Below are 13,655 nucleotides of genomic sequence, written 5' to 3'. Positions count from 1 at the left end.
GTCTATGGTTTTCTTTTTTATTATTGTCTTTGCCTGGTTTTGGTATTAATATTAATTTTGTAAAATGAGTTGGAAAGTGTTCTTTCCTCTTCTATTTTCTAAAGGAGATTGGGTAGAATTATAAATTCTTTAAACATTTGGTAGAATTCTCCAGTAAAACCATCTGGGCTTGGATATTTCACTTTTGGCAATTTTTAAATTACAAATTCAATTTTCTAAATAGTTGTAAAACTATTAAAATGATCTATTTCATATTGGATGTGTTGTGGTCATCTTTTTTTAATGAATTGGTCAATTTCATCTAAGTAGTCATATTTACATAGAATTGTTTGCAGTATTCCTTTAATATCCTTTGATGTCTGCAGCGTCTTTAGTGATGGCCCCTGTTCATTTCTAATATTGATAATTTATGCCTTCTCTCTTTTTGGTCAGTCTTGCTACAGATTTGTCTATTTTATTGATCTTTTTAAAGAAAAAGTTATTTGTTTCCTTGATTTTTCTCTTTTGTTGTTCTTTTTTCAACTTTGTGGATTTCTGCTCTTATCCTTATTATTTCTTTCCTTCTGCTGTTTTGGGTAAAATATTATTTTGCTTTTCTTTTTCTAGGCTCTGGAGGTGGGAGCTTAGATTATTGATTTGAAACTTTTCTCTTTGCTAATATAGGTGTTTAGTATTATAAATTTCCCTGTCAGTACTGCATTAGGTATATCACTTAAATTTTGATTTATATTTTTATTGTCATTCAGTTTAGTGCATTGATTGATTTCTTTTGTCATCCATGGATTCTTTAGAATAGTACTGCTTAGTTTTCAAGCATCTGGACATCTTCTTGTTATCTTTCTGTTACTGATTTCTAACTTGATTCTATTGTGGTCAGAGAACACATTCTCTGTTTAAAATTCTTTTTAAGTCTGTTGAGATTCATTTTATGTCCCAGGATATAGTCTATCTTAGTATACATTCCATTGGCACTTGGAAACAGCATATATTCTGGTGTTGTTGAGTGGGTGTTCTGTAAATGTTGATTAGATTCTATTTGTTGATGGTGTTATTGGGTTCTCTGTTCTTGCTGATTTTCTGTCTAGTTATTTTATCAATTATAGAGAAAAGCATGTTGAAGTCTCCAACTATAATTGTAGATTTGTCTATTTCTCTTTTATGTTCTATTAATTTTTGCCTCACATACTTTGTACATCACTATTAGGAGCATACATGTCTAGAGTTCATTCCTATGTCTTTTTGGTGGAGTGACCCTTTTATCATTACACAATGTCCCTCTCTGTCTCTGACAATTTTCTTTGTTCTGTCATCTATTTTATCTGATGTACTATAATCACTTCTGCTTCTTTTTTGCTTAATGTTTACATGATAAACTTTATTCCATTCTTTAACTTTCAACTCATCTATATTGTTATGTCTGAAGTGAGTTTCTTGTAATTAACACATAGTTAGGTCACAGTTTTTAATCCATTCTACAAATGTTTGTCTTTAATTAATGCAGTTAGACCATTTACATTTAATGTAATTATTGATATTTTAGGGCCTAAATCTGACATTTTATTTTTTGTTTTCTGTTTGTTCTGTTTTTCAGTGCTCTTTTTTCCTTTCCTGTCTTCCCATGAGTTACTTGAACAATTTTTATAACTCCATTTTGATTTGTCTATAGTGTTTTTAAGTATATCTCTTTATATTACTTTTTAATGATTGCTCTAGATATTACATTTATATAAATAGCTTATCACTGTATACTTGTATTATCATTTTACCACTTTGAGTAAAGTATAGAAACTTCAGCTCCCTTTATGTCTTTTTTATCTCTTGTCTATGATATAATTGTCATAAGTATCTCCTCCAGATACATTAATATTTAGAGCTACAGTGGTTTAATTTTTGCTTCATCAAATATAATTTAGAAAATTTGAGAGGAGAAAAAAGGCATACTATATATATCCATACTTTTGCTACCTTGTTCTTCCTTCCTGATATTCCAAGTTTTCCTCTTTGATCATTTTCTTTCTGTGTAGGGAAGCCCCTTTAGCCATTCTTTTTGGATGGATCTGCCGGTAACAAATGTTCTTAGTTTTCTTTCAGCTAAGAATGTCTCAATTTTCCCTTTCAATCCTGAAGATTATTTTTGCTGAATACAGACTTTTGTGTTGGCAGTTTTGTGTGCTACTTCCTTCTAGCCTCCATGGTTTCTGATGAGAAATCTGTTGCCATTTGAATTGCTTTTCCGTATGGGTAAAATGTCGTTTCTCTCTGTGTCTTTACTTTCCAGAAGTTTGACTATGACGTGTCTTGGTATGAATTTTTTTGAATGTATCCTGTTTGGAGTTTTTTCAGCCTTTCATATTTGTAGGTTTATGTCTTTTGCCAAATTTCTTAAGTTTTCAGTCATTTTATTTCTGGTGTTTTTCCAGCTCCATCCCCTTTCTCCTCTCCTGAGATTTTGATGACATGAATTCAGATCTTTTGTTATAGCCCCAGAAGTCCCTGAGGTTTTGTTCATGTTTTTTCCAGTCTATTTTCTCTCTGTTGTTCAGATTGGGTAATTTTTATTGTACTTCTGTTTCGCTGATTCTTTCCACTGTTTCTTCAATTTCGCTGTGGAGCCGACCCATTGAGGTTATTTATAAGTAAGGACTTACTACTGCCATTGTGTTGCTTGTTTTCTGGTTGTCTCGTAACTCCTCTCCTCCTCTCTTTCTTTGTTACTGTCATCCTTTGTGGTTAAGTGATTTTCTCTGGTAGTATGTTTTAATTCATTGCTTTTTATTTTTAGTGTATCTATTATAGGATTTTGCGTTATGATCACTGAGGCTTACAAAACATTTTATAGACATTTCGAAGAGATGACAACTATCGTAGATCTCTGTTTGCTTTTTAAATCATTTTTCTCTCTAATTTATATGGTGTTTCTCAATCTCTTTAAGTTTACTACTATTTTCCTCGAGTAAACCTGAACTTTTTATTTCAAATATTATATTTTTTAGTTTTAAAATTCCATTTGGTTCTGTTTAATATTTTATATTTTCCTGCTTAGATTTTTTATATTTTCATTCATCATAAGCATACCTTTACTTCATTGAGCACAGTTATAATAGCTGTTTTAAAGTACTTGTCTGGTAACTCCAACAGTCTTTTCATCTCAATATTGGAAACCAGAAGTTGTCATTTCTTTTGAAGATTGGTAATATTTTTCTTGGTCTTCATATGTCAAATAATTTTGGATTTTATCCCAAATATAAATTTTATGTGTAGTGGCTCTGGATTCTATTTCTTCAGAAAGTGTTGACAATTTTTGCTTTAGCAGGCAATCGCCTTCCTCAAGAGAGGAAGCTTCTAAACCAAGGCGAGTGGCCTGCAGAGCAAAACCAAGGCAGGCAGACCTCCTCCATCCAAGAGGACTCTTGGCTTCACTCAGGAGAGATTCACACACACACTGACAGTGGAAGAAGCGTTGATCAGGAGATAATTCACACATGAGCTGACAGTGGAGGAGGCATTGATTAGGAGAGATTCACACATGAGCTGACAGTGGAGGACGCATTGATCAGGAGAAAATTCACACGTGAGCTGACAGTGGAGGAAGTGCTGATCAGGAGATAATTCACACGTGAGCCAACAGTGGAGGAAGCGTTGATCAGGAGATAATTCACACAGAATCTGACAGTAGAAGAAGCATTGATTAGGGCAACAGGGCACAGCCAAAGGCTGCTGCACGGACAGAGCAGGGCCGTCCACAGGCAAAGGGGCCCCCTCAGATTGCTGGCTGGCTGTTTATACTCCACCTAATTACACGTAAATGAGGGGTGCGTTATTCACGAACCTTCTGGAAAGCGGTGTGGAGGTCATGTGGTCCTGGTAACGCAGGCTGCTCCCTTCAGTGACCGGCATCATTTGGCGCAGCCCCCGGTGTCTCACGACAGCTACCTTGTTCTGCTCCAGAGCCCTGTGCGGTCCCCTCTTCTGTGGATGGAAACTGAGGCACAGCAATGACAGCATCAGCGGAGCCACCCAGCTCCTGGCCTAGCTGTGCTCTGCAGGAGCCTCCACTTGGGGGCAGAGGACAAAAAGCCCCGCACTTGGAAGCACAGCTCGGGAGCAGCAGCTGAGTTGCGCTGTGAGGAGATGCCAGGCGGCTGTTTATCCATTGGCCACTTGCAAGTGATGGGGCCGGGTTTACCCTCCTTTCCTGCCCATGATTTGGCAAATCAAAGGTTTAAAGATATCAGCTCTTGGAACCACAAAGTAAACACAGCATATCTTCCTAATTTCTTTCACCACGCGATGCACAGTTTTATGTGCTAATTGTGTTTATTGGAAGAACTCATGGCTGGTTCAAACAAATCCTTATCGTGGAAAAAACGTCTCCCCTGCCGTCAGCTGCTGGTGCTGGTGGGATAGGAGTGCAGCACGGAGCACAGAGGCCGGAGCCGGGTCAAACTGGGAGGCAAGAGTGCAGGTGCACTGCCCCTGAGCTCAGCAGGCCCCACGGCATCTGCTGTGTGTAGAGGGGCTGACCGTAGATCACTGCTTATTGTGGTTCCGTTTAAGAGTCCTCCCTGGCAGGATCCCTGCTCCTTAAAAGCACAGTGCAGAGCATCTTAGCTCCGACGGACCAAGCATGCCCCAGCTGTGCCTCAGGTAGGAGGGAGAGCTCTGGGCCTAGACCCCCTCTCCTGGTCCGGGACGCCTGAGCGCTTGTGACTCGGGATGACTGACAAAGTCCCTGGCCGGGTTTATTCTTCCCAGGCTGTCCCAGTGGCTTCTGAATTTTTGGCCCATGTCTTGGGTGTAGAAACTACAAGAGAATTTTAGTAGAGCAGTGTGTTCTTGGCAAGCAAGTTAGATCATCCCACTGAGCTTCTGTGACTTTCCTCTTTGCAGTTATGGTTCCAAACCAGAGTTTCCCTAGGAAATAAACACTGAGGGGCTGAAAGGACCCAGGGCCATCGAGGGTGGATGGCCATATCCAGGGGCCTCGATGCCAGAGCCAACTGTTCCCTGCTTCCACGTCCATGCCAACATTGCAAGGCTATGTCACGGACTGGAGCAGCTACAGTGATGACACACCTGAGGTGAACACAACCCTGGCAGCATCCTGGCCCCTCATGGGGCACGTGCACGTGGAATCTGGAAACTTCACAGCTGAGCCTACAAAGGTACTCATGGCGCTCAGAAGGGTTTCTGGGTAGGTAAAGCCCAGGCTAATCGCAGGTTCAGCGACCCGACAGTGCATTTAGGACAGTGACACTAGATGGGACGACCAAGCTCTGTGAGTTACACAATGGGGTGAGTTAGACAGTGGGGTGAGTTACACAATGATGGGGTGACTTACCTAATGGGGTGAGTTACAAAATGGGATGAGTTACACAATGATGGGGTGAGTTACACAATGAGGTGAGTTACACAATGGGGTGAGTTACACAGTGGCGAGTTACACAATGATGGGGTGAGTTACACAATGAAGTGAGTTACTCAATGGGGTGAGTTACAAAATGATGGGGTGAGTTACACAGTGGGGTGAGTTACACAATGATGGGGTGAGTTATACAATGATGGGGTAAGTTATACAATGATGGAGTAAGTTACACAATGAAGTGAGTTACTCAATGGGGTGAGTTACAAAATGATGGGGTGAGTTACACAGTGGCGAGTTACACAATGATGGGGTGACTTACCTAATGGGGTGAGTTACAAAATGGGGTGAGTTACACAATGATGGAGTGAGTTACACAATGAGGTGAGTTACACAATGGGGTGAGTTACACAGTGGCGAGTTACACAATGATGGGGTGAGTTACACAATGATGGAATGAGTTACACAATGGAGTGAGTTACTCAATGGGGTGAGTTACAAAATGATGGGGTGAGTTATACAATGATGGGGTAAGTTATACAATGATGGAGTGAGTTATACAATGATGGGGTGAGTTACACAATGATAGGGTGAGTTACACAATGATGAGGTGAGTTACACAATGATGGGGTGAGTTACACAGTGAGGTGAGTTACACAATGATGGGGTGAGTTACACAGTGGGGTGATTTGCACAGTGGGGTGAGTTACACAATGGGGTGAGCTGCACAATGATGGGGTGAGTTACACAGTGGGGTGAGTTGCACAGTGGGGTGATTTGCACAGTGGGGTGAGTTACACAATGGGGTGAGCTGCACAATGATGGGGTGAGTTACACAGTGGGGTGAGTTGCACAGTGGGGTGAATTATGCAGTAGGGTGAGTTACACAGTGGGGTGATTTGCACAGTGGGGTGAGTTACACAATGGGGTGAGCTGCACAATGATGGGGTGAGTTACACAGTGGGGTGAGTTACACAGTGGGGTGATTTGCACAGTGGGGTGAGTTACACAGCGGGGTGAGTTGCACAGTCAGGTGTTGCACAGTGGGGTGATTTGCACAGCGGGGTGAGTTACACAGCGGGGTGAGTTGCACAGTCAGGTGTTACACGGTGGGGTGAGTTGCACAGCGGGGTGAGTTACACAGCGGGGTGAGTTGCACAGTCAGGTGTTACACAGTGGAGTGAGTTGCACAGCGGGGTGAGTTGCACAGTGGAGTGAGTTGCACAGCGGGGTGAGTTGCACAGTCAGGTGTTACACGGTGGGGTGAGTTGCACACTGGAGGCTTCAGGCTTGCTCCGCCTTGCTCTCCCCCAACAGATCCAGTGGGAGGAAGTCATTGCAAGCAGCTTGTGAACATTCACAGAAGCAGCTCAGGATCATCCTGCTGCTTCTGAGAGGGGAGCTGGACAGGTTACTGCCTCTGACGTGGGGGAGGAGAGAAAACTCCTGAATTTTGGTGCCCCTAGATATATCGTGGATCAAGAAGTCGATATTATTCCATGCTGCTTCCCACTGTGAAACAAAATGAGACGTCTAGTGGGAGCCTGGCGTTGCCAGTGAAGTCAACCCAGATGTGCAGGCATGAAATAAAAACATCTGGAAAATCTGCCCAGGAGACCAGGGACAGCCAGGAGACACAACGCCAGGGCCGGGGCACTCCCAGCAGGGCTGGCCTCACGTTGCCACCAGTGTGGACGGTCCCCAGTGGGGCATGCGGGACACGCCCCAGGAGGCCCGTCGGGAGGTCAGGCAGTCTCACAGCGGAAGCGTCTCAGCCCAGTGAAGCAGCCGTCCACACTCTCAGAGGGGCTCACCTTGTAAGGCACTGGGAATTGAGTGACCCTGAGGGCCCCAAGGCTGGGAGAAGATTCGGAGCTTGCACTCTTTGTCCATAGCCACAGCTGGCTGTGTGGGATTCAAATGGAAAATAGAGGGTTCCAGAAACCACGTTGACCACAGACAGCCCTTGCATCTGCAAGGCACATCAGGGCTCAGAATGTGCTGTCCAGCTTATCAATCATCACCGAGACCTCAGCAGAATGAGAGGGCCCCGCAGAGACAGCAGGCGGGGGCCAGGCCTTGGCAATGCTGCACACGGACCGGACCCCAGTCGTCCTGTCACAGCCATGCCCATCTCGGCTGAGGGCACCGAGGTCTGAAGAAGATCCTCACTTGCTCAAGGACACACGGCGGGTAGACTGGCTAGATTCATGCTCGGAGTGTTTCCTGCCTCTCCCTGGGGCCCCTTGATGTCAGGTTTGGGTGACGCTTTCGCCAATGTCTCGGCCGAGCAGATGCCTCAGGGGCTATCACGTGGTTCCACCATGTCCCCATCGTCCAGCCCACAGAGCCTCCCATGAGAGGCATCCTTCAGCCTGGGTCCCAGAACTGAGAGGCCGTGGAGCAGAGCTCCAGCTGACCATCACGTGCCTGTAGCGTGAGTGAGAAGCACACACTCTTGCTGGAAGCCCAAGGTGCAGGAGGCCATTTGTTCCTGTGGCACAGCCGGGCTCAAGCTGACTGATCCCAAGACAGCCCCAAGCCTGCCTGCCCAGCCCCAGAGCCACCACTTCTGCCCCACAACCCTGCCTCTCAGGGTGACAGGAAAGGCAGTTCTTACGCATCGCAGAGAGGAGGCGGGTGCAGTCGCTGCAGTAACAGGAGCTGATAAGAGCCAGTGGGACTGAAGAGCTGCCTCCTGGGGAGCGGCTCTGTGGAATTCCACCCTGGGCACAGTGGGCATGTGTCACTCTTGGCAGGTGTGGACACTAATGAGACTTCGGGTGCAGCTGCCTGCTGGGGCCTAGACATTCCGTGGGGCAGCGGGGGCACCCGGGGCAATGCCTCACCCTGACACCAGGCCAGCAGAGACTGGTGGACCCCTCCCTTCCCCAGAGTGGGCCCATCAGGATGCCCAAAGCTCCCAGCTGGTGGTTACTGATTTCGCACTTTGACCCATCCTCACTCAAAATGTGAGGTCTCTGTGAAAGCAGAGACACCTTGAGAGTCCCAGCGTATGGGTGTGTGGCTGATCTCCCTTCCCTCCTGGCAAGAAACCCCGAGCCCTGAGCAGCTATCACCCAAGATAGTGGCCCCAGAGCCACCTGGCCAGGCACTCCACTTTTTCCTGAGCTGGACTCTCATGGCTGGTAAGAGCCCAGGGTACCCCTCCAGCTCTGCCCTCCCAAATCTGGCTGCCCCCAGGTGTTCCCCATGTCCAGCCCTGTGATGGGGAGTGCAGAGCGAGGCTTGGAGGGTGGGCGGGGAGCAGGTTCTGATCTCAACTCTTCCGTGCTCTGGGTGAGCAGGGCGGCTGCCTAAGGTCCCAAGGACAGGGGCCCGCAGCGGCCGGTCAGGATGGTTGAGGAGAACGCCTGAAAAATGCTTGTTGAGTTCTCCGTCCATAGTAGGTGCTCGGTAAACATCAAAGATTTCCCAAATATTTGTATCGCTGCCAATCTCAAGCATTTAGAAATGCATCAGTTTCATCTCCTCTTTGTGGTTGGACTTGGGCCCAGAAGCTGGCCCCCAAAGTGGCTTCACTTGTAGGACCAAGTGTGAGCCCGGCCCAGCCCACAGCTGCCCCAGAGCCCTGCGACCCATTGGGTTATAAGGTGGAGGTCTCGGAGCTTCTGCTAGGAGCCCCCACCAGCCTCTGAGTCAACCAGAGGCCCTGGCGGCTGACCCCCTACAGCCCCCGGGGCCACAGCCCGAAGTGTGGGTTGAAGGGTCCTGGGCGGAAGCCTGGCCTGCAAGCACTGGCATCCAAGCTTCTCCGTCAAAGCGATCCCATGTCCTCCGTGTGGGCCCCAGAGCAGCGGCAGACGTGACTGCTTCCTCAAACCAGGAAAACCTGTCTAAAATTCCGCATGTCACTGAGGGCCTTCCCCTTCTGCCCTCCATTGTCCAGCAGGTGTCGGGCCCCAGGCTGGAGGCCACGTGCCAGGCTGGCAGGATTTGCCCAGATCCCCCTGCCTCAGGCTGCCCTCTGCACCCTCCGAATTCCCAGCCGCTCCTCTGGGGCCCACACGGAGGGCTTGGGCCCAGCACCTGGAAGCTCCAAAGAGGCAAACGGGGTCATGTCCAGGTAAACCTCAAGATGTGGCTCTGAGGAGTTTCCTTTTATGGGTTTTACTGCTTTTTAAAAACACTCCTTATTTTTGAAATAGAACGTGACGCCCCATCCTCACTCTGCCCAGGAGGCCCAGCCAGCCCCTCTTCTGTGCCCCTAGACACCCCTGAGAACTCCAGGCACTTAATATCCTGGAGCCCTGGAGCCCCGGAGCCCCTGAGTGTGCCAGATCCTGAGTGTTCCGGGCCTGAGTGTGTGCCAGCCCCCAAGTGTGCCATGCCCTATGTGTGTTGTGCCCCAGTGTGCCAGGCACTGAGTGTGCCAGACCCCGGTGTGCTGTGCCCTGTGTGTGTCATGCCCTAAGTGTGCTGTGCCCTGAGTGTGCCTGACCCTGAGTGTGCCATGCCCTGAGTGTGCTTGGCCTGTGTGTGCCGGGTCCCGAGTGTGCCAGGCCCCGTGTGTGCTGGGCCCTGACTATGTCAGGCCCTACAGGCAGCGCCTGCAGATGGAGCTCACAGAGAGGCTAGAGAGGGAAATCTGCTTAAAGTCTTGTCTGCTCTCTTCATCCTTCAGTGGGTGTGGAATTTAGTCTGGCAGATACTTACATGGCTGCTGGATGGTAGAACTGTACAAGGTCCACCCCAGTGAGGAGGGAGCTGTGGGGCGTGGTGGGAATGGAGGATGGGGGCTGTGGCCCAGTGGGCTCCCCGTGTCCACCCACGTCCACCCAGTAACTCATGAGCCACAAATAGATGTGCCTTGATCTACTTAATGCCTCGTTGCTAGATATTTGGATTGTCTCCTGTTATGCATTTGCCACCCAGAGCCTCATCATTCCTCCTGTCATTACTTTCTGGTGGGAGAGTGGGTCAAAGGTGTGAACTCCTGTACTCACCCCCAGGTTTTGTCAGATCACCTCTGAGGCTGCCCTCTTCGCCGTGGCTTCTGAGTGCAGAGCTGGACATCTGAGTGGACAGAGTGGTGCTCGGCTTCCTTGCATCTCCTGGGCCATGCGCAGTGACCTGTGCCCACTGCATCACTCCTGTGTGCCCTGCGCATGCGACCGTGTCTTTCCCGTGTATTCAGTGCTGCTTCGCGTGTGTTTCTCTGTGTTCCAAACCCGGACTACAGCGATTTTACAGATGAACCTTAATAGATGTGAAATCTGTAAGTAGCTATTAAACTTTGTGTCATATTTACTGCAAATATTTCCCCCACTCCACTAGCTTCCAGTTCCACTTTGTGGTTTGTGAGTGACCAGTGCATCCAGTTCCTGCTGCGGCAGCTGCAATGTGCACTGTCCTGCAGGAAGCCCTCGGGGTGGGGCCTGGGGGCTGTGGGAAGCTCAGCAACAAGGTACGGGAATGGGCAGCTTTGTTTTATTTATTTATTTATTTATTTTTACTATTTAATTATCTCACCTTATTACACTTTAATTAAATATCGATCTTTACACAATACACTTGAACTGTGGAATAAAGCAGGACCAGATGTGGACCCTGGAGGTGACGGTGAGTAGCCTCTCACCCAGCCACGTCCTAATTCTCTTTTTGCAAAAGCAACTACTTGTTTCTGTTAAAGCTGTTCCTTCTGGTCATGACTGTTTTATCACAAAATCATATGCCTCTATTTTTGTTGCTTGACTTATCCATTTTAGACATTATCTGTTTATTTCCTGCTGGACAAGCATTTTAGCTCCATCTCCCCTACTTCCACATCCACACTATAATTATATCTCTATTTTTAGTTAAATCCATAGTTAGTATTTACATTTTCATGACTAAGTAAATATTGCTTATGACTGAGCCAAACAAAGCATGATGGTTATTTTTCATTCCATCAACAATTTCCCCCTGCCCTTTGCCCACCCTGATAGTTTTGACTTTTTTTTCTCACAGCACATTCTCATGTGTGTTCATAGTCTCCCAACTATCTTCTATCTGCCTTCACCCCCAGTGCTCCATTATGCCAGGAGGTCTCCTCAGGATGAGGCCCATGTGCAGCCTCCATTGTGCTACTCTCTCAGATCCAGTGTGCAGCTCTCCTCCTGGGACTTCCCTCCACAACTTTTCTCCGTTGAATCCACTATTTGTTGGATCCCAGGTCTTCTTTATTTTCTTCTTCATTTTCCTGGAGTGCATCCTCAAGTAACTTTCTAAAATAAGTTTAAACAGGTAAATGTTTTGGAAGGTTGAATGCCAGAAAACATCTTTATTCTACCTTCATACTTGATTCATAATATTGCTGGAACCAATTTCTAAGTTCAAAATCACTTTTCAGGAGCTAGGAATTGAACTCAACCTATCTAATTCCAAAATTAGGGTTATTTTATTTGACACACTCTCTGGCTAGGAAGCAAGCACAACAGCTCCACCGTTATTGGCAAGTTACTGAAAGCAACCTTTTGACAGCAGCCACAGACCCACAGCCATACAGAACTTTCCTTTTTAAACAAGTTGCTCACCATTAGGATGCTCTGATTTCTCCATTTGTAAAATGAAGATTCTCTCTCAACTTTTGGTTTTTGTTTTTGGTCTGGTATATTTGGTAAGCTACAAGTGATCTTTGGCTGAAAATCAATCGTGTGGCGGGTTGTTTCACCAGATGCCCTGCACCCAGAGATCTAGGGCCCTCAATTGTCCTTCAGTTGCTGTCAGTGCAAGGGCAATCTCACCCAACCCTCCACAGGGAAAGGCAACTGCCACATGCCTCTGACAGCAGGGACGCAGCAAGCGCTGACTCGGGGCTTACAGGGGACACCCATAACAGTGCACCACAGACCAGCGCTCACCCCACAAACAATTTTCTCGCTCAGTCCTGGAGGCGGAAAGGCCAGCATCGGGGTGCCAGCATGGCTGGCGTCTGGTGAGGCTCTCTTCCTGGTTTGCAGACCGTTGCCATGGTATTGCAATAATAACAAAATATAGATTTGGTCTTCATCCCAGATTCCCGACACCAGAGCTTCTAAGAGCCCTGGAACCTCTTGAGTGATGAGCGTGTCTTTCGTGTGCTGACGAGAGGACGGAGCTGGTGACCCTTGAGCAGCTTCAGGAAGGGACTGCTCCCCAGAAAGACCAAGGCAGGACTTATAGGTGAGGACTTTCAGATCCACCCCAACCTCCAGGAAGCGGGAGGGGAGAGAGGACAGGAGCTGAAGATGGAACTGATTACTGATGGCCAAGAATTTAATCAATTATTCTGTTAATGAAAAACCAAACTCTGTAAAATATTTTAAAGAGGTTTATTGGGACCCCTAATACAGGTGACCACAGCTCGGAGAAAATACAAACCCAAGAAGCCTAGAGTGAGTGTTCCTGAGGTGCCTAGAGTGAGTGTTCCTGAGGTGCCTAGAGTGAGTGTTCCTGAGATGGCTGGATTACAGTCTGGCTTCATGCACTTCAGGGGACAGGCGTTACAGGCAGACGAGATATATATTGGCTCAGCTCGAACACGCGGGATATCTGGAAGCAGGCCTTATCGGTTATAGGTGGATTCAGAGTCTTCATTTGCAGCTGGTTAAAGGAGCAAAGCTTTATCTAAAACCTAGAGTCAGCGATGAGGACGTCTGCACCCGAACATGGGCAGGTGACGACAGGGTGGCGTGACTTGACTAACCCTCGTCTGACATCGTCTTGGGTCCTGTTCGTAACTGGGCCTCTCATTGCCATGGTCAGTTCTGTCAGCCTTCTGATCTCTGTTTTGACATTAATGCCTAAACTCCCAAGGGAGTGGGGCTAGCCAGGCATCCAACCTCCCTTCCCGTTGCAGCCGGGAACTGTTTTCCAGGTTTCTCTGGGGTCCCCTTGGCCAAGAGGGGGTCCATGTAGTCACTGGGGCCTTAGGACGTTATTTTTGGTGCCTATGTTGGGGCTCAGAAGATCATACTCCAAAATGAGGGCCCCAGCAGCAGCCTCCGAAGCAAGTTTCTGTCTGAGCTTCTCCCACCCTCTGTGTCTCAGTACCACTCTCACTCAAGGTGCCATAGAAATGGGAATCCTCCTTCCCCACAGTGGGTCCTAGGAACCAGAACCCCTTTCCCCAAAGCCAGCCATACAACCAAAAATTAGGGCTCTAATTTCCCTGTGCCTCTGTGTGTACAAACTGGCCATAAAGAAATGGTCTGACCTATCTGGCTTGGCTGTAGCTCCTCAGACCCCTATTCCAGAGAGGGTCCCACCCACACCCAGAAGGAGAGGGCGCTGCTCAGAGGGGCCAAGGAGA

General features: G+C 47.4%; 1 pseudogene; it reads left to right on the top strand.

Moving 5' to 3' along the window:
* Positions 1 to 4,965: 4,965 nt before the first annotated feature.
* Positions 4,966 to 10,691, top strand: LOC115833859 (annotated as a pseudogene).
* Positions 10,692 to 13,655: the final 2,964 nt, after the last annotated feature.

Source organism: Nomascus leucogenys, unplaced genomic scaffold (assembly GCF_006542625.1).
Source record: "Nomascus leucogenys isolate Asia unplaced genomic scaffold, Asia_NLE_v1 001249F_45648_qpd_obj, whole genome shotgun sequence".
Classification (NCBI taxonomy): Eukaryota; Metazoa; Chordata; class Mammalia; order Primates; family Hylobatidae; genus Nomascus; species Nomascus leucogenys.
This window is presented reverse-complemented; position numbering and strand designations above follow the sequence as displayed.